The 27,858-nt window shown below is 33.5% G+C and overlaps 2 non-coding genes across 2 annotated transcripts; both read right to left on the reverse strand.

Moving 5' to 3' along the window:
* Positions 1–560: 560 nt before the first annotated feature.
* TRNAD-GUC (transfer RNA aspartic acid (anticodon GUC)) lies at positions 561–632 on the reverse strand. Its single transcript has one exon. It is a non-coding gene; the product is annotated as a tRNA-Asp (tRNA).
* Positions 633–1,785: 1,153 nt separating this feature from the next.
* Positions 1,786–1,857, reverse strand: TRNAD-GUC (transfer RNA aspartic acid (anticodon GUC)). Its single transcript has one exon. It is a non-coding gene; the product is annotated as a tRNA-Asp (tRNA).
* Between the last annotated feature and the right edge of the window lie 26,001 nt (positions 1,858–27,858).

Raw genomic sequence — 27,858 nt, forward strand, 5'->3', positions numbered from 1 at the left:
TATATCCCGTAATTTTGTCCCATTTCCTATCCTGCTTCATCTTATTGGTCCATTCTATTAAATTTATCAATTTTCTTTAAAGGTTATTTACAATGTAATCAATTTATTCTAGATAGACTAATGAGGAGTGGGAGAGGAAATAACACACTTATACACAATTATGTGACAGAGAATTTAAGCCGAACAAAAACGGTTTCACTTTAATGGTAGTCAGTCTAAACTATACAAATGTCTACATGTCACGTGTGCTTTCTCAATTAATGCTATCAATCCACCTTCATTGGGGAAAAAAAGAGGAGAAATATGGTTCGCATAAGACCCAAACCCGTGACCTCAAGTTTCAACACTAGAAGTCTAGAACGTTATCTAATTGAGTTATGACCTTTTACATGTTTTTTTTGCAAAATTAGTATTAATATAATACTGAAAAAATTCAGACATAATTTCATTAAAAAATATAATAATTAATTATTGTTGTTGTGATAGCTGGGCCTAAATACTAGTTTGGAATTATTGTAAGGGCAAAAAATGTCTAACGTAATAATGTATTAAAAAATAAACGCCGTTGCCGGGGATCGAACCCGGGTCACCCGCGTGACAGGCGGGAATACTTACCACTATACTACAACGACTTTGGTGTTGAGTTTTGTATTATTAAGATAAACAACTTAATTTTCTATCTTAAGAAGCATAACTGGAACTTGGAACGATTGACCAAAAAGGATCAAACTGATTTGTTCGGCTTTTGGAACTTTTTACTCCATGTTTTATTCCTTTAACAGTATAGAATATTAAAAAAAAAACACATATTCTTATTTACACCGAAGTTAACGTAAAATGCTTAAAGTTAACCCTAATATTTGTAAAAGTTGTCTATTTTTTAGTGATAAAATTTTTCATTTTAATAAAAAATATTTTTTCAAAATCACTAATAATGTATAAAACACTTAAGATGTTTATCTATTAACTCTTTTCTTAATAATATAAAAGTTAGAAAAAAGTGGGTAAAGGTGAGAAAAAACTGGGTAAAAGTTATGTTGGTGTACAATAAATTTATTGTACACCTTGTGCATGCAAGATCTTTTGTAAAAAAAAAACTTCATACGTAATTGTAGTATTAATATAGATGCCTGAAATACTCTCATGATATTATTCTATACATTATCGAAGATATCAATAAAGAGTTGACATAGTGGTTAAAATTGGAAGCCATATATCTTAGGTCACAAGTTCGAATCTCTATCTTCTATGCATATATAATTTATACAGATTATATCTCATATGACTCCATTAACACCAACAAAAAGTATCAAATTTTGTATATGCCATTTTTAACAAATCGCATATGCGAAGTGACCATTTGGTTCCCATAAAAGTTACACTTACGTTATTATGGAGTAATTCGTATATAGTTTCACTTAGTAGAAATTGATAGGGCTGTCAAATATTGACACGATCTAACCGATATCTGACAAAAATCGAAGTGATTCCAAAAAAAAATAACACATTCAATCCACATAAGCACAATGACCCCACACAACTACATTATCCAATTATATCAGAACAGATTTACCCGACTCGTAACCAACCGATGACCCGATTTGACAGCCCTAGAAATTGAGCAAGAGTGTACGAAAAAAAAAAAGATGCACATCCATTCAGTAATGATCAGCCCACTTTCAATCCTTTGCTGCTGCCAATTGGGCCTTATATAGCCATTCGGTTAATGCATTTTCACACATGGCTATTTTAGAAAAATACAAATGAATTAAGAAAAAAAATTATCGCCGTTGCCGGGGATCGAACCCGGGTCACCCGCGTGACAGGCGGGAATACTTACCACTATACTACAACGACTTGATTGATGGATTTCTTGAAATAAGTTTATTAATCGATTAAAAATTGTAAATTTTGATACAGCATGTTGTTTTTGTTATAAATATTTCAACTATTCAAACTTGTGATATAATGGTATTGTTTGATACGGAGAAATTGGTTTGTTAGTTGTAAGGTGCATGTAACGTTTAATGTTTTTTCAAATTTCTACGTGACGAGGTTTTAAATGCACCGTAGATGTATTATAATGATTAAGGAGAAACTCCGAGATCAACTAACTAAATAGTTCATTTAGTCACATATTTTGGTTGTACGTTGCCAAGTGGTATTATTTTTGTGGTCGTGTCACGAATTGCCAATTAAATTTATCGGATTTCTTAGACCACGTTAAATTATTGGGTCGATCAGAGTACGTATGTTTTAGTATTCTGTTTTTTTGTGTTAAAAATATTCAGTTCAATTGTTTCTTTGATTTCTGATCATAAAATGTACTATCATGATACTATGATATATTTGCATTATTGCCATCTTTGTTTCTTGACTATAATCACTTCCTTTAGTATGATATGATATTTTGTTCTGTCCTTGAATGAATGAAACCCACATATATTGTCAGTAAATACTTTTGTAATTTGTATCTACTGATGATGTAGTGTATGACTAATGTTCATTTCACAATATATGCAGATGATGTTTATTTACCGGTTTGGGTCCTACTTTTCTGCCATAAAAACTGTTGCATTCCTTCTTTTTCCGAAAGAAAAAATATTTCACCCTTGGTAAAAACTATTTTAACCACCTAAGAACAATATCTTCGGCCCCAAAACCAGACAGAGGAAAATGGGAAAACCCTTTTTTGTCGAATGACTTTTAGAACATACGTGCATCATATAATTATCCAAGCAGCTTAATCTTCAGCCTAATAGTAATTAAGCTGATAGTTACTACGTATCTGGGAATAATAATGGATATTTACTGTTGCAAGTGCGATTAACAAGTAGATTGTCGGTTACAGTAATATCCAATAATGTAGGAGGATTGTTATGTTTAGTGTTTCTGGATTTCTGATTTCCTTTTGTTGCTTGTTGAGTTGTTGGTATCATGGCAACAGCAGAAAGATACAAAAAACAAAGGAAAAATTACTGTGGATATACAGAGAAATTAAAGTTAAAAAAAGCTACTTGGTGATGATGTTGTAAGAGGAACCCTGGCGGCTGCCAACAAATTAAATTCTCTTCCTATCACAATAACGATTTGTGAGTTTCTTCGTTATCATTGCCAGTTTAACGTATCTGTTTTTCTTCTCTAAAAAAAAATCAGTAAACATGATTAATTTGTTCTATACGCGCATCTCGATCGTATCATATCGATTAGTAAAACTTTTGAAACCTGACAATCAAAAACTGAAAACTAACAACGATACTGAAATTAACCTGACATGGTAGATTAGACTAGGGCTCTGTTTGATTGGGTGTAAAATTAAACATTGTACAATGATTTTCATAGAAAACAATTTACAATGGAATACACAATTCCAAAATTGGTTTTCAGTTATTTGGTTCTATGTAAGAAAAAGTGAAAGGAAATTGCATTGGAAATTAAGCAGGTAGTGAGAGAAGTGTACAACAGAGATAAGGACAAGGAAGGAAATCAGTTTTCACTTCATTTCGAAGGGAAATCGGTTTTCATCAGTGGGAGAGCAATTGTACTCCTAGGGAAAACGGTTTTACACTCTTTTGCAAACCAAACAATGTAAAATTGAAAATAGCTTAAAATTATTTTTCAGAAAAATGTTTTACCCCCAACCAAACGGAACTTAGATCTATATATATAGCATTGTAATGTTGGGCATAGGATTCTATGGAATACAGTTAGTCTTAGTTTGATACTTACAGTAGATCTAAGGTTGTGCATACATGAACAAAACTACAAAATCAAGTACTTTATAATGAAATGAAATGAAATAATTGCTGTAAAGAATTTACTGCTGTCTTAGATACGATGCTTTGTTTTTTAATATGCCCAGATGTTTTCTTTGGTTGTGAGGAAATATAGTGACTGAAAGTACAAATAAGTGAATAACAATCAGTCAGTTCAAGTTAGCCTGTTGTTGTTGCTATCTGATTGTGTCAAAGGAGTTGGGGTATACACACTAAAAGTGATCAAAATTCGGGCCAAGCCGGGCCGGCTTTAACACTAAAACTTATGCCCAGCTCCAAAATTTTGGTGCGGGGTTTTCGGACTTTTTCGGGCCAGTTTTGACTTTGGTTTAAAAATGCGTATTTGAGGTTGCCCAAGCCGGTACTTTTCCGGCCAGGCTAGGTTGGGCGATAGATGATCAGATCTAATACACACATAATTACATGAGACATTAATCCCCAAGAGATGTGTTGACTTGACCGACTTCTCTCGGAAAAATTAATCGTGTTATTGTAACGGGATTCGGTATCAGGTCTTGGGTACCACCTCTTAAAACTTTACCAACTAGTCTAGTTGACATCTTCTATCACTCTCTCACTATGATGGCTAACTTATTGTTAGGTTTCCTGATATTCTTTAATTAAATTATAGATGTTGTCATACAGGATAAACTAATTTTATATCTTATTAGTATAATACTTCTGGTAGAGTATATAGCTAGGATCAAAAGGTCTAGCACGCAAGAGCTGTACAATAAATTTATTATACACCAAGATAATTTTTATCCAGTTTTTTTGTAATTTTTACTCAAATTTTTGTAACTTTTAATATGTTTTGATTAACTTTTATATTATGAAAAAAAAAGTTGATGGATAAATCTTTTAAATAGTTAAATGGTTACCTTTATACTTTATTAGTGATTTTAAGGGAATATACAAGAGTTAAATGAGTTAACCTAATGTTTGGGGACTCACCTTTTGAGTTTTTCACCCTTTGGGATCTGCACCTTTTTTTTTCACCTTTTGGGACCTCAACTTTACTTTCCGGCATGTTAACTCACCTTTAACTCACCTTTAACCATAGCATAAATTAAAAAAAAAAAATATTGAGATATGTTTGAATGATTTTACTAAGAAATATAGAGTAAATGCATAGCTACAAGCTTACGATTACGTACATAAGGAAAAAAAATGAGTGGCTTTTGGAAGTTTGGTAAGAAACAAGCTACATGCTTGGTCGTTCAAAATAAATCAAGCTACATGTTGCAACTAATAATTACAGTGTGTTCGATTTATCTTATTTTTACTTATATTTTTCTGAACATAACTGAATTTAACAAAATTTGTTAGAACTTATCAAAAATTCAAAACTCATTTTAGTTATAAATTGTACTTGGTTAACCCGTATTTTTTCTGAACTTATCTTATCTGAACTTTAATGAACTTATTTTTCTTGAAATAAGTGGAAGTAAGGTGAACATAAACACTACTTTAGGGGAGTATATAGGTTCAAAGTAATTAAGAACAGAGATAAACACTAGAAATAACATTATAGTCTTGTTATCGTTGTTTGCAATAATCTGTATGGTATATATAAATTAGACTTAAACACAAACGTGAAAGCGTCTAATTAAAGTTCGATTGTGTAGAAATATAGTAGCATATGAACCTTGTAACTGATTGAAAGACATCCTTTGTTTTGGAACAGGCAAGTTTTATCGTGTTTAATAGTTTTAGATTGCATTGAGCCAAATTTATTGTAATGGGAAAGAATTTAGTTTAGTGAAATTGTATTTTAAGGTAGTTCCATATTTTGGGATGAGTGGGTAAATCCTACTTGAGCTAATGAGCTAAGAGAATACGCAATACAAGTTTAAACATCATTAAAGCTAATACGAAAGAATGAGAAAATAAGGTTTAGACTTTTAGAAGGATGCTAATATTATGCCCGATCATGTAGTATATGATCGTACTTAAATGCTTGTGTAAAAGCGTCTAACTAAAGTTCGAATGTATAGCAGTATATGAACCTCGATTTATATTTGATTGAATAAATAAATATATCCAATTGAAGTTCGATTTTACAGTTGTATATGAACCTTCTTAAGTTTAACCGAAATCCAAAATGTTACGTTATTAATTGTTCCCAAAAACCCTGCTAAGCCAATGAACTAAGCTAATACAACAATAAACATTCTTAAAGCAAATATATAAGATAGAAAATGAGGTTTAATATTTTAGAAGGGTATCAATTTTTTAACTACGGACATTCTGGATTAAAAGGTTAGTCTATCTAAAATCTATTAACCTAAACCCTTTTTATTTTTTAATTAAAGAACAAAACTAAATATGGTTCACATTTGTTCTTTTGGGACTAACCTTTTAACTATAGGGACTAACCTTTTAACCATAGGGACTAAACTTTCAGACTTATAAGTTGATTTTGGCCGGAATATACTTATATATGGGTCCTTAACGGTGAAAAAAAAAAGTTTAGGTCCTTAACGGTGAAAAATTGCAAAGGTGAGACCCCATTCTTTATCTTAACTCAGAGTTAAATGGTTACCTTTATACTTTATTAGTAATTGTTATTAAAATGAAAAAATTTATCACTAAAAAATAGATAACTTTGATATATACAAGTGTAAACTTTTTAATTAAAATTTACTCTAGTGTGCAATATTTTTGTACACCACTTGTAAATAAGAATTTGTAATATCGGATACAAACTCTTACAAAAGATGACATGACATTTAGTACATTATCCTCAACCCTTTCCTACCCGGTTAACACTACTGATTAAGGTGTGAAAATTAATTAAATGTCAGGCGATTTGATAGCAGCAGACCCTGCACAAAAAGTTCCTTAGCCCGGTATGGCCCAGACAACCAAATCACAAAGCCCGTGGGCCCATATCGGCCCACGGCACTACGCTATTATTCATCTTTCCATAACAATCCCAACTAGATTTGTTTTTCAATAATTCGAGGAAACTTTAGATTGGAGTTTAGTGTATTCTCTCCATGTTTGAAAAGTATCCATGCAAGAACATAATGGATCTGAGCCCATGTACAAAACCCATGAATAATTCTCCAACCACTAACAAAAATTGTCTTTGAACACAATCATGTCTTCCATCTTGGCCTTCATGGTTAATTAAGATTCAGTAAAACAACAACAATCAAACTTGTCATGTACGTGTACGTCCCTACAAGTATAAGTCCATCCATATGTTTCCTAGAGCAAATGCTATACTATTATTATGTATGGGCCATCCACTCAAAATTTGCCTCATCAACAAAATAATACTCATCCTAACTATACGTAACACGTCTTAGTCAATCACTTTTGTTTTTTCTAGGAACTCACCACGACTAAAATGTCGGGGTGGATTGTACGTGCTGATACATACGTGTCCAGTTATCAGACTCGACTGTTTTCACTATAAATAAGCTCGTACTACTGTACTAGTACAACGGAAAAGTTTAATCTGATCTGGTCTGAATTCCCTGATTACGTGGGTGGGCGGACGGGCAGGCAGCCTTCAATGGTGCACTGAAGGGCCAATTGTGTTCGCGGTGAAGAACACAATTGGGCGGGCGGGCGGGCCTTCAATGGTGCACTAAATTCCTTGGGTCACGTGGGTGGGCGGGCCTTCAAATCTTCAATGGGTCGTGGTATAGTCTGAATTCCTTGACCATGTGGGTGGGCGTGCCTTCAATGAGTTGGGTCTTCAATGGTGCACTGGATTCCCTGGGTCACGTGGGTGGGCGGGCTTTCAATGGGTCGTGGTCTAGTCTGAATTCCCTGATCACGTGGATGGGCAGGCGGGCGGCTTTCAATGGTGCACTGAAGGGCCAATTGTGTTCACGTTGAAGAAATGAAGGACACTAATTAAAAATGTTGGTAAATTGGGGGATAAACATGAATAGATCGATATCGAGATGGAGGTAATGGTAATGGTAAGATAATATAAATAATTTGTTTTTCTGCAAGTTATGAAGTTAATCTATAGTTTTTATAATAATTGAATATACGTATGACAAGATTATGTTATCCTTTTGAATTGGTTTCTTGTTCTAAAGCCAGCTAGCTTAACTAGCTAGCTAGCTAGCTACATGAATTGACAAGAAAACGTGATCGAAAACAAACAATTTAACGTGAAAAATCTGCCGCGATTAGATTCATAACAACACAAAGGTGGCTAACTTACTACTTGGAGTTGCACATGCATGGTTGCAGACCCAAATTATATATACTTCCTTCGTTTCAAAAAGATTGCAAAATTTTGATCAGCATGTTTGCCAAGACACAGCTTTGACCTTAAATATCTCTAATCATCCCCGTCAAAATATATATATATATATCTTTAATCATATATACTTCTTTTTTTTAATCTTAAAATTTAATATTATGAAAATATACAATAAAATCAATCCATCAACCCTTTACTTATAACATTTTCTTTTACTAAATTAGTAAAAGTTTATGGTCAAATTTAGTAAATGAATAGTGGCAAAAGTAAAAGTGTTGCAATTTTTTTGAAACGGAAGAATTATTTTACTTTCCGTACTCGTCCTTGAAATGACCTTAACATTTTGCCTTTAATATGACCAATAAATCAATAATGTGTCTCATTTTTTTTTTTTTTTTTAAATGAGGTAGGTTTCGCCTCGGAAGTGACAATGTTGATGTTAATTCTTCTCTATTCTAAGCTTAAATTTTATCATCATCATCAATTCATCATCCTTAGCTTCTCCAAGGAGGACGATGTTGGCTTAGATATTTCTGACAATTATTTCTTGGCAAGTTTGTTTTATGAGATAATTGATTGATGACCGTGATAACTAATACATGTGTTTGTATATGTACATTTGTACATAAAATGGTGATTATTTCTAGTATATGTACTAGATGGGTTGATGTTTGAGTATTTTATACTAGCTAGATTACTAGACATTCCACCTTCTAAAAGTGAACATATCTTCCTTTTTTTTTTTTTTTTTTTTTTTTGTGACATAGACTAATTTTGCAATAAATAAAGAGTTTACAAAAAAACACTAAGGTCTTTAGAGACCATACAAAGATTATAAAACCAACAAATACATAGGTTCTTCTGTTGCCGACCTTGAGTGTTGAAAATGCCTTGTTTACACCGCCAACGAGGCGAAATCGTGCCAAGGACATTTACGGCTGTGATTTCCTTATAAAACATGGAGGTGAAGTGGACCGAATCTCCTTTAATAACATGTGGAACTTGGATGACAAATGAAGAAGCGAAAGAGTTAAAATGTCAAAGGATGATTCATTCATATTCACGTTGTGAACGTAGTACGTACCACAAAGGTCATACAAATTATAAAGGATTATAGTGCAGATGTACTCAGTCTTAACCAGTACGTAAATACTTCATTAGTTTTTTTTTTGAGGGAACTTTATTAGTTAGAAGAGGATAATCTAAGTATAGCGATGTAACAATGTGTGTATATATCATGACTGTCTTTTATTAAGAGATGCAAAGTGAGTCTTGACAAACCTTGTTTAATTTTTAGAAAGCCCAAATCTATATTGTATGGAGGTAGTGGCTTGGATACAACATGACACAAAAATTACTGTATTTATTATTATTATTATTATTATTATTATTATTATTATTATAGTAGTTACTTGGTACTTGGCATTATGATACATTAGAGCTCTTACATTCGACTTATTGTACCTGAGCTTATATTATCTGAGCTTATTTTAAATTATATGAATATCCTGAAATAACTTGCACTTCTTTGAACTTATTATCGTTAAGGATGTGAGAGTATCACAACTTAATGTATGGAGTATATGAAATTGTTTATCTGAATATCTGAACTTATATTATCTGAATTTATCTTATATTGTACGTAGTATATTTTTATATCAACGCTTTAAGATGAAATTTGTATTTTATAATTATGTGTTTCGTCAATATTATGGCCCAATTATTTTATAAAACAAGATCGGCCCCCAAATCCTTTTAGACGATTGATCCTCATAAATGAATGAAGCTTGATTTAACAAATTTGGTAGTGTGAAAAAGTAAATAGGCTAGACGTGCTCAATTAGGTCAGTGTTTTGGTATGATGATTAGATGAGTACTCATGATCATGAGTGTTGCTCAATTTGTCATTGTAAAAAAATACTAGTCCACTTCATTATTACTTTAATTAAACAAAAATTGTTCATACTCCAATATCTTTAATTAGATGTTCACGACTGTATTAACTCATACACTTACCGAGTACTCCTTCCGCCTTGAAATACTCGTAACGGTTTGACTTTTTGCACTATTCACATTATTTACTTTGACCCTATTTTATTTATAGTTTATGAAAATAAGTGTTAGCATATAATATTTTGTTGGCTTCTTCTTAATATATATTGTCAAAATATTAATATTTTACCATTTTTTTTAATATATAATTAAAGATATTAATAGTCAATTGACAAACGTGTCCAGTCAAAACATTGCGAGTATTCCGGAACAGAGAGAGTACTTCGTATTTCAATACTTGGATATAAGAATTCCGCGCTATGATTTTAGGGTTCATAAATTCTTATTTACATGGGGTGTACGATAAATATTGTACACCAAAGTTGAAGTTAACGTAAAATGATTAAAAGTTACCATTATATATGTAAAAGTTATCTATTTTTTAGTGATCAAATTTTTCATTTTAATAAAGAAAAAAATCTTCAAATTACTAATAATGTTTGAAATTAACCATTTAACCATTTAACCCTTTAAAATGTTTATCTATCAACTTTGTTTGTAAGTATAAAAAGTTAATGAAAACTGGGTAAAAGTTAGAGAAAACTGAGTAAAAGTTATGTTGGTGTACAATAAATTTATTATACACTTTGTGCATGCAAAACCTTTTGTTTAGCTAGGGTTATAGATAGGGCTGCAAATGAGCCGATACGTTCGCGAACAACTCGAGAACAAGCTCGGTCAAAGCTCGGCCAAAGCTCGTTTATTAAGTAATGAACGAGCTTGAACAAAATTCTTAGGCTCACTAAGTAAACGAGCTAAGCTCGAACAACATCACGTTCAGCTCGTTAATGTTCACGAGCACTCGTTTATAGCTCATTAATTACTCGTTTATAAGCTCATTTATGAGCCCATTTATAACTCGTTCAAGCTCGAAAAGATGATTTTATTATGAAATAAAATATAAGTTTTCTTAATAGTTATTACCCTTAAATATCAACAAATATATTATTTGAAGAAAGTGAACAAATCATATAGTATAATATCCCCTATTCTCGTACAATATTTCATTCAAATCATATATTTTGTCAATTTTCTCCATGATTATATAATTTACCCCAATTTGAGGATTTGATTGATCGATCAATTCCCAACTTTCAGATGAAGAATTTCTTGCCTCTCCTTTTTTCCAATTTCATTCCATTATTATTGCTTCCCTTCAAATTTCAATGCGTAGTATAAATGCACCTTCAAATTCATTACCCTCCCTCAAGCAAAACCAGGGATTTGTTTTAAGGGCAAGACAATTGGTTGCTTGGTTGTTTATTTTACTTCAGTTTGAACTCTTAGTGTATTGTTTTGAGTCTTTGACCCTTATAACGAGTAGCTAATTATAAATATTCCTTTAATTTGGTAATTGTTTGCATGCTCTATAGAAATAAAAATTGCAAGTTAATTTTTTTCAAAGCTCGTTTATTAAGCTCGAGCTCGAGCTAAACGAGCGAGCTCGAGCCGAGCTCGAGAAGGTAAGAAGCTTAACGAACAAAGCTCGAACAACAAATTGCATAGCTCGGTAAAGCTCGAGTCAAGCTCGAACAGTAAAAATCCTTATCAAACTTGGCTCGAACAAGGTAAAACTCGGCTCGACTCGGCTCATTTGCAGCCCTAGTTATAGATTTGATCCCTATCCGTTGTTCTTTGGGATAGATATTTCCTTATATTTCCCCTTCGAGTGTGACTTGTATAGATAATAGATTAGTTTACTTTGTACTACCTCCGTTTCTAAAAGTTCTTTACGCTTTGGATTATGTGTTCAAAGTATGAAACATTTAACCGTAAATTCTCACTATTATATACATCAAACCTTTACAGGTAAGATCTTGTTAGATTGGTCTCGGTATATATTTTCAGAATATCAACTTTTTATAAATTTTTTACATACAAAATTGAATTTTCGGTATGTATTTTCATAATATCAAATTTTTATAAGGACTTACGTTACATTTTCTTTTCTCCTTTGTTATCCTTTTCTAATCAATATCAAAAAGAAATTCTAGACAAAACGTGTTTCATGTCTTTAAATTGTTTAATATCTGATCAATTCAGTATCACTGTGGTTTAGTCTACAGTTTTCCTGCTTGATTAACACTAATCACGTACTACAGATCCCTATTTGTTTGGATACTAATACTAGTGCTCTTACGTGACGTCTTGATCCAGAAAATCCACATCGTATCCAGTTGCAATTCAGTTGTTACCCAAATTCTTATATGAGACTGTCCTCACCATCAACTGATGGTGAGACCAGTTTACACTTGCGAATTTAGGTATGTCACTTCTATAGTTTACACATGTTACTTTTTTTATAATTTTAGAGGAGGTACTTTTTTTAGTTTAGGTATGTTACTTCTATAGTTTATACATGTTATTTTTTTTTTATAAGGAGTAGTTTTAGGGGAGATACCTTATTAGTTTAGGTATGTTACTTCTATAGTTTAGACATGTTACTTTTTTTTATATAATTTTAGAGGAAGTACTTTTTTTAATTTAGGTATGTTACTTCTATAGTTTATACATGTTACTTTTTTTATACGGAGTAGTTTTAGGGGAGATACCTTCTTAGTTTAGGTATGTTACTTCTATAGTTTAGACATGTTACTTTTTTTTTAATAATTTTAGAGGACGTATTTTTTTTAGTTTAGGTATGTTACTTCTATAGTTTAGACACGTTACTTTTATTTATACGGTGTAGTTTTAGGGGAGGTACCTTTTTAGTTTAGGTATAATGTTACTTCTATAGTTTAGACATGTTACTTTTTTTTACAGATAAGTTTTAGGGGAGGTACCTTTTTAGTTTATGTATTACTTCTATAGTTTAGACATGTTACTTTTTTTTTATAATTTTAGATAAGGTACTTTTTTAGTTTAGGTATGTTACTTATATAGTTTAGACATGTTACTTTTTTCTATACAGAATAGTTTTAGGGGAGGTACATTTTAAGTTTAGGTATGTTACTTCTATAGTTTAGACATGTTACTTTTTTTTTATATATAATTTTAGAGGAGGTACTTTTTTAGTTTAGGTATGTTACTTCTATAGTTTAGATCTGTTACTTTTTTTTATATAGTTTTAGGGGAGGTACGCTATTGGTTTCGCACTCGTCACACCATCAAGTTGATGGTGTGACTAGTCTCACAGGAGACGCGCTGCAGTTGTTATACGTCTATTATATAAGTCAACTCTTTAATTAGTACTCCTTCCGTCTCTTTTTGTTTTTTACGTTTGCTATTTTTCACGCATTTTAACGATTAATTAATTTGCATCGAGATTCTTCAATTCTTTTATTGAAACAAGATAAATTACGTTTATTTATAATGTTTTCACTTTTATCAAAATTATGATATTGGAAAATGAAAAAAATTTAATGTCCCAATGGAAAAGTGTGAGAGATTAAATGACCCAATAAATTTAATTGGTTAAAATAATAATTGGACACAAATTTTGATAGAATACTAAGTCATTTATGTGATAATATAAAAGGAAATGTAAAGAACATTTTGAAATACCCAAAAAAGAAAACGTAAAGAACAAAAAGAGACGGAGGGAGTATTTTGGTGTCCACATAAAATATCTATAATACCGTCCTGTCATACTTAATATTTAAATTATTAATAACATTTATAAACTATTGGATCATTAATTGCTTACATATAAACGCATATTTTTAAAATGTATCTATATATACACGCATCGTGTGCATCAAATACTAGTCACCATATATAATTAGAGCATTCACGTACTATATCACTTAGGAGATTTTTACCCTAATGGTTGTTTTTTTTTTATTTCTTTTTGGATGAGTTCAAAGCGCAATACAAACTATAACTGGAAAAGGGGTTAAAGTTGTGAATTAATTATACTACACAAATCCTCAATATTCAACATTAGATCGCTAAAGAATTAGTTGGTGTGTTTTCACTACAAAAAATTGTACCATTAACGACGGGAAAGGCCAATAATCGTTGATTAACGACGGAATTTCATATCGCGAATCCGTCATAAAAGGGGGCCGTCGTTAATAGAAAATCCCGTCGTTAACCCGTCGTAAAAGACATTTGCGACGGTTATTCCCGTCTTTGTTTGGTTGTTAGCCCCGTCGTAAAAGGCTTTTGCGATAGGATTTTCAACCCGTCGTAATTAGGTTGTCGTTAAAAATACAAATTCTTGTAGTGTTTGGTGTTAGTACCCGGTTCACCCTTAATTGGTGTATTTTGGCTAATACTCCGTAGTACTGATTAGTAATGAGTTTATAGATGAATCATATTAGCAAGTTGTAACATAGTACGGAGTACTCGCATACTTCATACGTGTGAACTTATTTCGACAAGAAGCGGTTAATCATAAAAAAAAAGAATAAAAGAAAGGTCGTTGTTAATTTGTTATATGAAGGAAAATAAGTAAATTAATATTACTATTAATCTAATAATGTATGAATTAATTAATGTAATTAATATTTATTTACTTTTATATTTATATTAATATTTATTTACTTTTATATTTATATTTTAATTTTAATTTTCCTCTTAAAAAATTTAATGATTTCATACCCAACTTTTTTTTTTTTTGATGCAAGCTAGGAACGTTAAATTAATAATTCAACAACATAATACAATGAGTGATGGTCATGGAGGTCTATCCTCCATCAAAACGTCCGAAACAGACTCCGGAGCCTGGTCAATAATACATAGATTATAGCTTGACATAACATCAGTTCTATACAACTTTGCTAATCTATCAGTAACTCTATTATTTTTTTGGTGTTAGCATCCGGTTCATCCTTAGTGCTAATTCGGATTCGGGGCGAATTCTGGGTGGTTAGGTTCCAGTCCCCTCCCAATTGTTGTTGCGGGGGATCGAACACGGGTTCTCCCTACCAAGCTCAGCCCCAATCACCACTGAACCAACAAGCAATTGGTAGTAACTCTATTAGTTTACCCTTCTTATTAGGTGTGATAAATATAATTATTGTATTTTTTTTTTTCTAGTTGATTATAAAATGAATTAAAAAGTGATGTCTAAAATCACTATTTTGCTTTGGGTATCAACCAATAAGAGCTTGACATGCATCATTTGCTTTAGAGATTCTTTGAATCAATTGGAAGAATTCTTTCACAAATGTAGACCATACACACATTACATGGTACGTAAGACTAACTTATATTTTCAATTCTAACATGACTAGCTATTGTCGTCGTATACTAAACCCTGTTCTTTCTAAAAGGAACTCTTGTCCATTTTCGATTTTGGATACTCTCCATATTTCTTAATTGACACCTTTTTTTTTTTTTAATTATCCTCCAAATTTCTTTCTTAAAGGAACTCTTGTCCATTTCATCGTTCGAGTAGGATTTCTCTTCATTTTCTATGTAACGGATTATTCATTTCTTAGATTAATGATTGTAAATATATAAAATAACTAGGTTATGCGTTCATATCAAATAAAATGGAGAGAAATATGAGACTGTATACTCCCTCTATTCTCGAATATTAGTCCCACTTGAAATCTTGACACTATTAACAATTGAAGAGAATTTTCTAATTTTTTTCCAATACGTATTTCATAACATATTCATGTGAAATTTTGTTTTGTTCGTCTTAATGTGTAGTATAACAATATCAAATTTTTATATTTTTTTGACATACGTATTTGAAGATGTTTACGTTTAAATATTGAGTTGAAACGAGTTGAAAAATCAAAACAAGAGTAATATTTAAGAACAGAGGGAGTATTTTTATTTTACGATTGAATGTAAAGTGACACCCTTTACCCTTTGTGTAATTATAATAAAAATTAAAATTAAAAAAAAAAATCTCAACATCAAAATCAAATTATAGGAAAATGGAAATTAAAATCACATAAAGTGATTCGTCACTTTTCTTTCAATTGATTTGCATGTACACTTATTTTTCATAAAAGGTGCTACACAATCCTTTGTCACACATTAGTTTTTAACCTTTTATATACAAGTGCTTTTTTATTTATTTTGCATTTGATTTAAATTAGTTTATCCTTATTTATGGAAACATACGATTATTAATTTAACACATACTACATATACCTCTTTTTATTAACAAAAACTAGCTAAAGTTCTCCACAATCTCTCATATTCATTAGAAAGTATGTCACCATCTTTTATCGCATATACTCCGTACCACGTATTTACATTATCTACGTGTCACTAATAAATGCCAAAAGTATTGAATGAAGGATGAAACTAAATAAAGGTTATCTCCTATGTCCATATAGAATCTTTGAAGCAATTAGGTCATTGTTGTCTAAATGGTTGAGTGTTGTTCATTCGTATTCCCAAGAGACAAAAGCTTTTAGTTCGTTGTTCAACCTAGAATGTCTTATAAACCAAACCCAAACATGTAAAGAACTCATTATTATATAAGATCCTAATGGATTTATTGGAAATTATCTACATGCCCTCAAATAAAACTTAATTTGTCCAAATACAATGTCTCTAGCTAGAGTCTGGAATCATGTGTCATACGTTATATATATAATGATATTTACGGTTACTATTTGTAAAATATTAATAAAAATGTAATAAAGTGTGTGAAAATGCGGATGAGTATAATAAAATATGGATAAAGTAAAGACAAATTTGCTAAAAATGACCTTTTATAACCTTTTTTTTTGTGAAATCACACCTTAATGTAAACTTTTTTTGCGAGAAATGACCTTATATAACTTTTTTTAATGTAATTTTTTTTTGCGAAAGACAACCAAAAGTAAGTTTCCGGCATTGACTGAGTTTTTCCGTCCATTGACTTGCACGTGAGAAGCACGTGTGGCTTTATTTTGCTAACCACACCCAATTTTCCTCCAAAATTCTATTAAAACCTAAAGTTGAAAAAAAAAATCGAAATAAAATCAAGTTTGAAAATTCAAGACTCGGGAAAATCAGTGTCTTTAGCCAACTTAAGCCACACGTGCTACTCACGTGCAAGTCCATGGCCGGAAAAGCTCAGTCAGTGCCAAAAACTTCCCTTAGGTCCTTTCTCGCAAAAAATTTATGTAAGGTTATTTCTCGCAAAATTTGGGTTATAAAATGTCATTTTTGACAAATTTTCCTAAAAAATATATCTAGAAAAGATTTGTTGTTTTGCGTATAAGACATAGTGCATGTGAAAAAAGTAGGTGGATGTAAGAAAAATATTGAATAAAGTGAGATTGAAATAGTGGAACTGTGGAAGTATGTAAATTTGTTGGTACGAGAGATAAGATGATACATTCTCATATCCAAAAATAGTAGAAACATAATCTAAAGAACATTATGAAATATAATAAAACGTACATAAAGTGTAAATATCATTTTGAAACAGAGGTAGTACTACATACTTAATTGGAGGAAGCTGGATTTTTTGCTTGCTTCTGAGCCAAGCTAGTTGTTTTTTGTTTTTGGTGTGTCACCCAGTTCACTCATATGGCTAATCCGGATTCAATGCGAGTTCTGAGTGTATAGGTTTCAATCCCCTTCCAATTATTGTTGCGGGAGATACCAAGTTCAGCATCAATCACAACTAAAATAACAAACAATTGGTTATTAAGCTAGTTGTTCACCCTACGAGGGAGGCTACATCGCTGGTAACCAGCGGCACAAGTACTCCATACCCGGGGTAAAATGGTAATTTCATCTTATGAGTTGAAAAGTCAAACAAAGTACTACATATGAGCAAAAATGACAGTAATTAGTACAACAATAACAGTATTTTAATACAACAATTACAGTATTTATGCAAACGATGACAAAACTTATATAACACTTGTATACATACTTTTACCCATTCATTTAATATGCAACACTTTTATCCATTCATTTAAATGGTCTCTTTACTTTTTATATTTCATTGCAGTTGTATACATAATTTCCTTTTTTTGGGTGATTGTGACAGTATTTTAATACAACAATGACAGTATATATACAACAATGACAATATTTATATTAGAAATGACAGTATATAACAAGTTCACAACACTTTTACACATTTATTTGAAGGTGGGCCATGTTTCCAATTTTTTTTATTTTTTAAAGTGGGTATGGGGTGCTTATTTCGCTGGTTATCAGCGATGTAGACAACCTCTTCACCCTACACATATATTATACTTGAGTATATAATCACATGTACTCTGTAATTCCTATGATATTTATGTCCGTCCACTACTCAAATCACTACAGATGAGATATTGAGACGAGTAGTACATTTTGCAACATATTCGAGTTTCTACAAACAAGTGTGCTGGTTTTTATGTACGTACGTGGTATAATATCTACACTTTTATAGTTTTGGATTTTTTGCTAAAAAGGACCTTTTATAAGCATTTCTTTGCGAGAAAGGACATTTTATGTCAAAATTGGTGAGATGAGACCAAAAACACAACTTTTTTTAGTCAAGTGGGACCTTTTGCCGGATTCTTGGAGTCAACTCGATTTTCAGGCATTGACTTCGACACGTGGCAACCGGTAACCGCCACGTGTCAAACTATTTAATAAAAAAAATAAAAAAAAATTATTTTTAATTTATTTAATTGTTTTCCCTCCAAAACAACTTTTTTTTAACTGAAATTTTTTGACCAAAAAAAAAGTCGCAATTCTTTTCTCTCTCCTCTGCTCCTTCAAACGCCATTGTTGGTGAAGTTTCAAGGTTGAAGGAAAGTGTTTGATATCTCAAATTGATTGCCACGAATTGTTACTCAGGCCTACACGATTCAGGTATGCTATTTTTCCCCCTCAAAATCTTCTTCAATTGTTGTAATTTTAGGTCGAAAAAATTAGGGTTCTTACGAAAATTGGGGATTTTGTAATTTGTTGTGTATTTGTGTTTTAGATTGACAATGTCCCATCAAAAAGCGAAAATGTGTGGTTGTGGGTATCCCGTTGTTCAAAGAACATCATGGACACATGAGAATCCGGGGAGGAAATTTAAAAGTTGCAGATTCTACAACTTTGAAATTGGGCAAAGGGGATGTGATGCATTTGATTGGGTTGATGAAGACATTCTTGAGTGGCAAACAAACGTCACTAATCATCTTCTTTCAGAAAAGCAGAGGCTTGCAATGGAGATGAAAATAATTAAGGGAAGAGCTGAATTCATGGAACATGAAATGAAGAGGTTGAATGAGGAGCATGAGAAGATGAAGGTGAAGTACGAGAAGATGAGGAAGAAGGCAGAAGGAAGTTCGAAGATTAAGAATGAACAAGTCTACATTCTTATTTCTCTTTGTGCTATTGTTTCAGTTGTGGTCAGTGCTTTGTATGTCATGTTGTTTGCGTAGATTAGTTCTAGGTGAATGCACTGAAATTACGGGACGAAATGTATTAGTGCAATGACTTTGATGGTTAATGATGATTAATGAAGAATTTCTTCCCTATTGTTGGTCATTGCTAGTTGTTGATCTTTGAATGATTGCTAATCTTTGAATGATTGCTATATAAACCCGAGGTAATATAAACCTGAGGATAAAATATGAAAAAATGCTTTTGTAGTCGGGTTTTGCAACCCGAGGTAAAATGAATATAACTCGACATGTTTTGTTTTAGTTGTGTTAATAAACCCGATGTAAATGCCTAAATAGCTTTATTGTAGAAGTCGGTTTTAAAAACCCGACTTTAAATGTAAAATTTAAGAAGCTTTGAAGTAGAAGTCGGTTTATATACCCGTTTTATTCATGAACTTAAAAGAGTTTGACTGACCTCGATATATATGTCTACTTTGAGACGGGCAAATATCGAGGTCGAGACGAGTTGAGGCTACGTTTCTTAGTAGACTTTTAAAACACGAGGCAAATATGATTGGTAATCCACATCAATTCATATATATAGCAAAGCTGAATTTGTCCAAAATTATCAAAGCAAAGACATGATCAAAGTTGACTTTCTCCAAAATATGACCAAAGTTGACTTTACAAAACAAAAAAATTGTCAACTAATCTGACCTAAAATGAAATGCTACTGTTAAGTTATACAAACATTGCAAAAGTTTAGGAAATGCTAATGCTAGTTTTTTGCCAAGGAAACACAACTTTTTTGTGATGATTGTGAGCTTTGGAGAGCGTTTACTGAAGTTGTCTTCCTCTTCTTACTTGGATGCTTTGCAGGGGCTGGTTGTTTGCCCTTTGATGCCACTGTTTTTCTCCCACCAGTTGGCTGTGCTGATGTGGATGCAGCTTTCCTTGGGACAGGTGATTGCCTTCTGTTTTGGCTAGGTGCAGCTTGGTTGAGGTTGGTTGTTGCTTGCTGTGCAGACTGGTTGGTTGTTTCTTGCTGTGCAGACTGTGCAGGGTTGGTGTGCTGTGCAGTCTTTGTTCTTGGTCTTCCCTTAGGCTGCTTTGGAACGCTTTGTGCAGCTGGTCTCCCACACTTCTTCCTGTTGTGGCCCAATTGCCCACAATTCCCACAAGTGTTTTGCTTCCTAGCCCTTTTCACCTTGTTCTCCTTTGCCTCACCAACCTCTTTCTTCCTCTTTTTTCTTTGAAGGCCTTCCAGGCATCACCCTATATGGTGGAGGGAGTGGCTGTGGCAGTGGTGACTTGTCCCACTGTTTCTCACCTGGCATAGGAGAGAAGTGTGGTGCATATGTGGCAGCATACGTCTTAACATGGTATGCCGGGTGCACAAAATCTTCGTAGTTCAACCTTCTTTTTTCTATACATGCCAATGCATGCCAACAAGGGATTCCCATGAGTGTCCACCTATAACATCCACACGTCTTTGTTTGAAGATTCACAAAAAAGGTGTCCCCATCATGATCCACCTCAAACTCATACAAATCAGATTGAATCAACCTCATTTTGCTCACCTCTTTTTGTCCCCTCTCAATCATCTTTAACACAGATGGCATTATCAAACCCACAAACTGTTTCAACCCCTCTCTCTTTGCACAACACCGCTTCATCATATACCTCCTTATCCACTCCATCAAAGACAGTATGGGTTTCTCCCTAGCTTCCTTCAGAACATGGTTGAAACTCTCACAACAATTGTTCAACAACATTTCAGATTTTGCCCTCGAACTAAACCCATGCCTAGACCAATGGATGACAGGGATACTATTCAAATACACAAATGCCTCTGGATTTAAATCCTTAATATCAGCCATGTGTTTATCAAAATGGTGCTGAAATGAAACAAATAGGAAAACAACAATGTGAACAATCAATTTTTGTTAAAAAAAAAAAAACAGATTGGGTCAAGAACTTATTCGTGTCCGATAAAAGTTCCCGAGTCAAGAACTTGGACACGTATTCTAGTCCGATAAAAGTTCCCAAGTCAAGAACTTGGACACGTATTCGTGTCCGATAAAAGTTCCCAAGTCAAGAACTTGGACACATATTCGTGTCCGATAAAAGTTCCCAAGTCAAGAACTTGGACACGTATTCGTGTCCGATAAAAGTTCCCGAGTCAAGAATTTGGACACGTATTCGTTTCCGATATCACAACAACAAAAAGCCAAAAATAAACACATAACACTCAAGTTATGGCATCACACTTATGCTAACTATATCTGACATAAATAAATCAAAACCACCACTGACCTTGGTAGAAGCCCTAGCAGCTTTCCAAAAGCTCTCTCTGTATGCCTCCCCTGGGAACTTCAACTTAAAGTTTGCCCATATATGTCTGCAGCAGTACCTTGTGTATGCATTTGGAACAACAGTCCTGAAAGATTCAAGCAACCCCTGCATTACAGCACCAAAAACCAGAAAGAACAACAATGTTAGCAACAACAAAAAACAAAAATCAAAGCATCCAGAAAAATAGTGAGCAAAGAGGAGGGAGAACAGACCTTCTGCCTATCTGACATGTAAGTAACATCAGCATTATCATCACCAATTTCTTCCTCTCTTTCATGCACCCATGTCACAGCATCCTTCACAGATTCAATATCCTTCACAAGTAGCTCAAGGAACCAAGTCCATGTGTCTCTATCTTCAGTTTCTACCACAGCCCATGCTACTGGAAAGATGTTGTTGTTGCCATCTTTCCCAATATCAGTTAGCAAGATTCCTGGATATGGTCCTCTCAAATGGCAGCCATCAACTCTTAGGATAGGCCTACAACCACCCATGAAGCCTTCTTTGCAAGGTTGAAGGCAAATGTACATTCTCTGAAACATGGGAGTGTTGTTCTCAATGCCTTCAAGCTTCACTACTGCTGTACTACCTGGGATGTGCTTCCTAATTGCACCAACATACTCCCAAACCCTTTTGTACTCCTCTGCAGCATCCCCATAAATCATTTTCAAGCTCAGTTTCTTTGCATAATAGCACTTGTAATATCCAACCTCAGATTGTACCTCCCTCCTTACCCTTTTAATGAATGTGTCCAGCTTTGTGGATGAGTCATCCCTCCAATCCTCAAGGTACCTTTCAGCCAAGTACTCAAAACTCACCTTAGGGTTGTCATGTTGATGCCCACACACATGTCTTAACCTTAAACTCTTAATCTGAAATGTCTCCTCACCTTTGACCTTCCTACAATGGACCTTGTAATTGCACTTTCTTTTAGCATCACAAGTGCATTTTACCCTCTTAGCATTTTTCCACTCACAATCACACTTATTAGCACAATAAACAGTGATCCTATGACTTTTGTTGTGCAAAAAATAGTAATTGTATCCGTTCTCAATGGCATGATTCCTTAAAGCTTTCCTAAATGTTTTCCTAGATGGGAATTTAAGACCAACACTCAACTTAATCCCAATCTTGAAGTCTGTTCTAGGGTTGAACACAGGGTAGCTTACCTCTTCATCCTCACTCCCATCTACACTCAACACCTCATCCTCACTGCCATCATTCAAGTCTGCATCCTCACCCAAATTTATTCCAGCATCCAAACCATCCCCAACATCAAGATTAGAACTGTGAATATGAACCCCCTCTAAACTGCTAGCTACTATATGAGATACATCAAGATCCACATTTTCAGTGAACAAATCATCATCACTGTCATCCTCATAATCACCTTCACTCAACACAACATCACTGTCAACCTCACTGTCTCCTTCACTCTGCTCTCCATGCTCTTCCTGACCCTTTCCCTGATCTCCAGTGAACTGTAACCCCTTCCCCTGATCAGCCTCACACTCCTCCTGCTCAAGTATAGGTTCAAGGGAAACAAGGGGTTTGACTGGGTTGTTAACTGTGTTTAGTGAGCTGGGATTTGAAGTTTTGTGGTTGTTGTTCACAGAATCTGGTTTTGTTTGTGTAGGGGGAGTGAGAGCAGCAGTGTTTTTTTGAGAGGGAGGCAATGCAGCTGAGTGTGTGAGTGGAGGTTGTGAGGAGTGTGTTTTGTTGTTTGAGGAATTAGGGTTTGATGACTCACCACTCTCATTATTGGCACAGCTCATTTGTGATGACTCCCCACCTACATTTGAATCACTCATAAAGCTACCCAATGTGGACCCCCCATCAGATTCTGAATCAGTATACACTCCCATAAAGTTTGGTCCATACCTAGTGACCTTGGGTGTTGGTGGCTCATGCACAAGATATAAATAGTACCACCCATCTTTTTCCTTAGAAAACAAAAAATCAGGAATATCGTTGTCATCCTTAAGCTCTTTCCTATTACTAAACAAGGTATGTCCATGCTCCCTATACCAAAACTGACCAGCCTCTCCATAACCCAAATCCCCTTTCACCCAACCAACAAACTCAAAGTAGCACACTTCACCAACATTAGGATGGAATGACATCCCATATTTGTCACTATCCCCTTTCTCGTACGTAGTTTTACCATTCCTAGTAACAAACCGACCCCCGTGATACAACCTAATATTAATCGGTTCCATTAATTTATAAACCGGATATTCTACCGGTATCCTACCGTTAAACCTGTTGCAAACAAACCCAACAAAACCAAACATTTCAAATTTCGTTTAAGCCAAATTCAATTTAATTTAAAATAGGGCTAATCATCAACTAAATTCATTATTAATCCAAATTAAGGCAAATTACAGCAAGTTACAGCAAATTAAGGAAAATTAGGGGAAATTAGGGAAAATTAGGGCAAATTAGGGAAAATTAGGGGTAATCCAAATTTAGGCAAATTACAGCAAATTAGGGAAAATTAGGGCAAATTCAATTGAAATTAGGGCTAAATGCGTTGAAATTAACAAATACCAATTAACAATTCATTAGTCACAACAACAAAATTAACAATTACTAATTCATTATTGTTATAAAATATATATTAGGGTGGATGCCCATTATACCCTTACCCCTATATAATACTATGTATATGTATATATTATGTATGCCTAATGAAATAAGAGAATAACTGACAGTTTATCTCTTCCTCTCTCTCCCTTTCTCTCTACTTTCATAATACGTTATCAACACCATCTCTAATTGACCGAAGATAATTGAAATTATCAACCCTAATCATTAATCTTGTTTGGTGATGGAAAAGGAATAACGAATCAAGCAAATCGATCAACAAATTCTGGTATGTATTTTAATTATTGGATCATGGTATTTATTTTATAACTGTATAACTTGTTAGATTTTTATTGACGCAATTTGACAGTTACATGTTGTTCACATTAATGTTATAATTAATACTCATGGTTATAATTGAATTATATTGTGATGATGCCAGTATGCAACATGATTGTAAACTAGTACTGTATTTCGCTTTTTGTATTTTGCGTTTCATTCCTCCTGCCCACATGATTGTAAACTAGTATTTCGCTTTTGTGTTTTGCGTTTCATTCCTCCTGCACTCATGATTTGAATGGATAGTTTACCATATTAAGTTGTTTTAATAACCGTTAGTAATCGGTATGTTGATTTCGTAAGTTTATGTTTATTTGTTTTACCGTATTAATATGAATATTGAATTAGAATACTTGGAATTATGTCTAATTGATGATGTTAGTATCTGAATATTTATGTTAGTTACGGTTTAATGTGACAATATCATGTGGCAATACTGTTTTGATCGAAGTGCAGTATCTTTGTTGTCCATATCAATTTTGGTAACTTCTTCTTTATTGCGGTAAACATGAATTTTTCTTATATATTTTACAATACTATTGATGGTTTTGATGATTTTCAGGACAAATGATAATTTAATGTGTTAAACCTATTTTGATGTGTATGAGTATGTCTATTTGATGATGTTAGTATGTGATGTTTATGTAAATTACGATTTGATGTGAATATGTTTATTATGTAAGTCTTAATTAATCAATATTATTATCCTGTATAGTGAATCATGTCGAACCTAGCAAAACTTGAGATTGTGGCCCTTGATATTACCGGGAAAAACTATTTGTCATGGGTGTTAGATGCTGAAATACACCTAGATGGTAAAGGGCTTGGTGACACAATAAAATAAGGAAATAAAGCAACATGTCAAGATAAAGCTAAAGCTATGATATTTCTTCGCCATCACCTCCATGAGGGACTAAAAAATGAGTATCTGGCAGTTAAAGACCCACAAATCCTTTGGAGCAATCTAAAGGAAAGGTATGACCACCAGAAAACTGTGATATTGCCAAAGGCTCGTTATGATTGGTTGCATTTAAGATTACAAGATTTTAAATCTGTGAGTGAATATAACTCATCCATGTTTAAAATTACTTCTCAATTGAAATTATGTGGAGAGAAAATTACTGATGCAGATATGTTAGAAAAAGCATACTCCACTTTTCATGCAAACAATGTTGTCCTGCAGACACAGTATCGAGAAAAGGGTTTTAAGAAATATTCTGAATTGATATCTTGTCTTCTTGTGGCTGAACAAAATAATGAGCTGTTAATGAAAAATCATGAAGCACGCCCTACTGGCTCAACTCCATTCCCTGAAGCGAATGTGACATCCCATAATGGGAAAGTATCAAAGAAAAAAAGACCATGCCAGCAGCAGTGGTTATGGTCGTGGCCAATGGCGAGGCCGTGGGCGTGGACGTGGTTTCGGTGGCTATGGTAGAGGTCATGGAGGTTATTACAAGAGCTCACATTCCCACCGGAAGTGGGACCGCAAAGATGGTAAAGGTGAGAAAGGAAAAAGTGACAATGTGCCTAGTGTGTGCTATCGTTGTGGAGGAAAAGGTTATTGGTCACGTGTATGTCGCACACCAAAACATCTTGTTGATCTTTATCAACAATCATTGAAGAAGAAAGGAAAGAATGTTGAGACCAATCTTGTATTTGAAGATGGCGAAGGTGATTTTGAGTCTGGTGATACAACTCACCTAGAAGTTGCAGATTTCTTTACTTCCCCTGAAGGGAATAATTAAGTTTTTAATATGTTGTGTTGGTTTTGGTATAGAATTGTGGTATTTTAATTATGACATTATGTGTTTAAGTTATGAACTTTGTGATTGTATTATGACTTTATATTTTGTGTGTTTTCTAAGATATTGTATTATTTTGGGTGTTTTATTTTATAATGGTTATTTTGGACATGTTTAGTTTTGTGACACATATTTTTATTTCCTTGATGAATATGAATACCTCTCAAGGTCAATGGGAAATAAATGATGAAGAATTATGTCTTGCTGAAAGTGCAACTACTCATACTATACTTAAGAATAAGAAATATTTCTCTCAATTGATGATGAGAAAAACTAGTGTGAGTACTATATCGGGTAGTACAAATATTATAGAAGGCTCCGGAAGAGCAAATATATTGTTGCCTATGGGAACTAAATTTGTCATCAATGATGCATTATATTCTCCCAAGTCTCAAAGAAATTTATTGAGTTTTAAAGATATTCGAAGTAATGGTTATCATATTGAGACTATTAGTGAAGGAAATGATGAATTCCTTCAAATCACGAGCATAACTAATGGCACAAAGACTGTCTTGGAGAAATTACCTACATTCTGCACAAGTTTGTACTACACGAGAATTAATTCTATTGAAACTCATGCTATAGTAAACCAGAAGTTTACTGATAGCTTCATAATTTGGCATGACCGGTTAGGCCATCCCGGTTCAATCATGATGCGAAAAATCATTGAAAATTCTTGTGGGCATTCATTAAAGAGCCAGCAGATTCTCTCTAATAATTTTTCATGTGTTGCTTGCTCACAAGGAAAGTTGATAATTCGACCATCACCAGCTAAGATAAATTTTGAATCAATCAATTTTCTGGAACGTATACAAGGGGATATTTGTGGGCCAATACATCCCCCATGTGGATCATTTAGATACTTTATGGTTTTAATCGATGCATCGACTAGATGGTCACATGTATGTTTGTTATCATCTCGCAACCTGGCGTTTGCGAGATTACTTGCTCAGTTGATTAAATTAAGAGCACATTTTCCGGATACTCCTATCAAGTCTATTCGTCTTGATAATGCTGGTGAATTTACTTCACAATCTTTCAATGATTATTGCATGTCCATTGGGATAAATGTTGAACATCCTGTAGCACATGTTCATACACAAAACGGTCTTGCTGAATCATTAATTAAACGCATTCAGTTGATTGCTAGACCATTGCTAATGAAGTCTAAACTCCCAATTACTGCTTGGGGACATGCTATATTACATGCAGCAGCATTAATTCGCATCAGGCCAACAAATTATCATAAGTTCTCCCCATCACAATTGTTTTTTGGTCAGGAACCAAATATATCCCATCTTACAATTTTTGGATGTGCATTTTATGTCCCTATAGCTCCACCACGTCGCTCCAAGATGGGTCCTCAAAGGAGGTTGGGAATATATGTTGGATTTGATTCCCCATCAATAATCAAATATCTTGAGCCAACTACAGGGGATTTATTTAAGGCTCGTTTTGCTGATTGTCATTTTAATGAGTCAGTTTTT

Source organism: Spinacia oleracea, chromosome 4 (assembly GCF_020520425.1).
Source record: "Spinacia oleracea cultivar Varoflay chromosome 4, BTI_SOV_V1, whole genome shotgun sequence".
Classification (NCBI taxonomy): domain Eukaryota; kingdom Viridiplantae; phylum Streptophyta; class Magnoliopsida; order Caryophyllales; family Amaranthaceae; genus Spinacia; species Spinacia oleracea.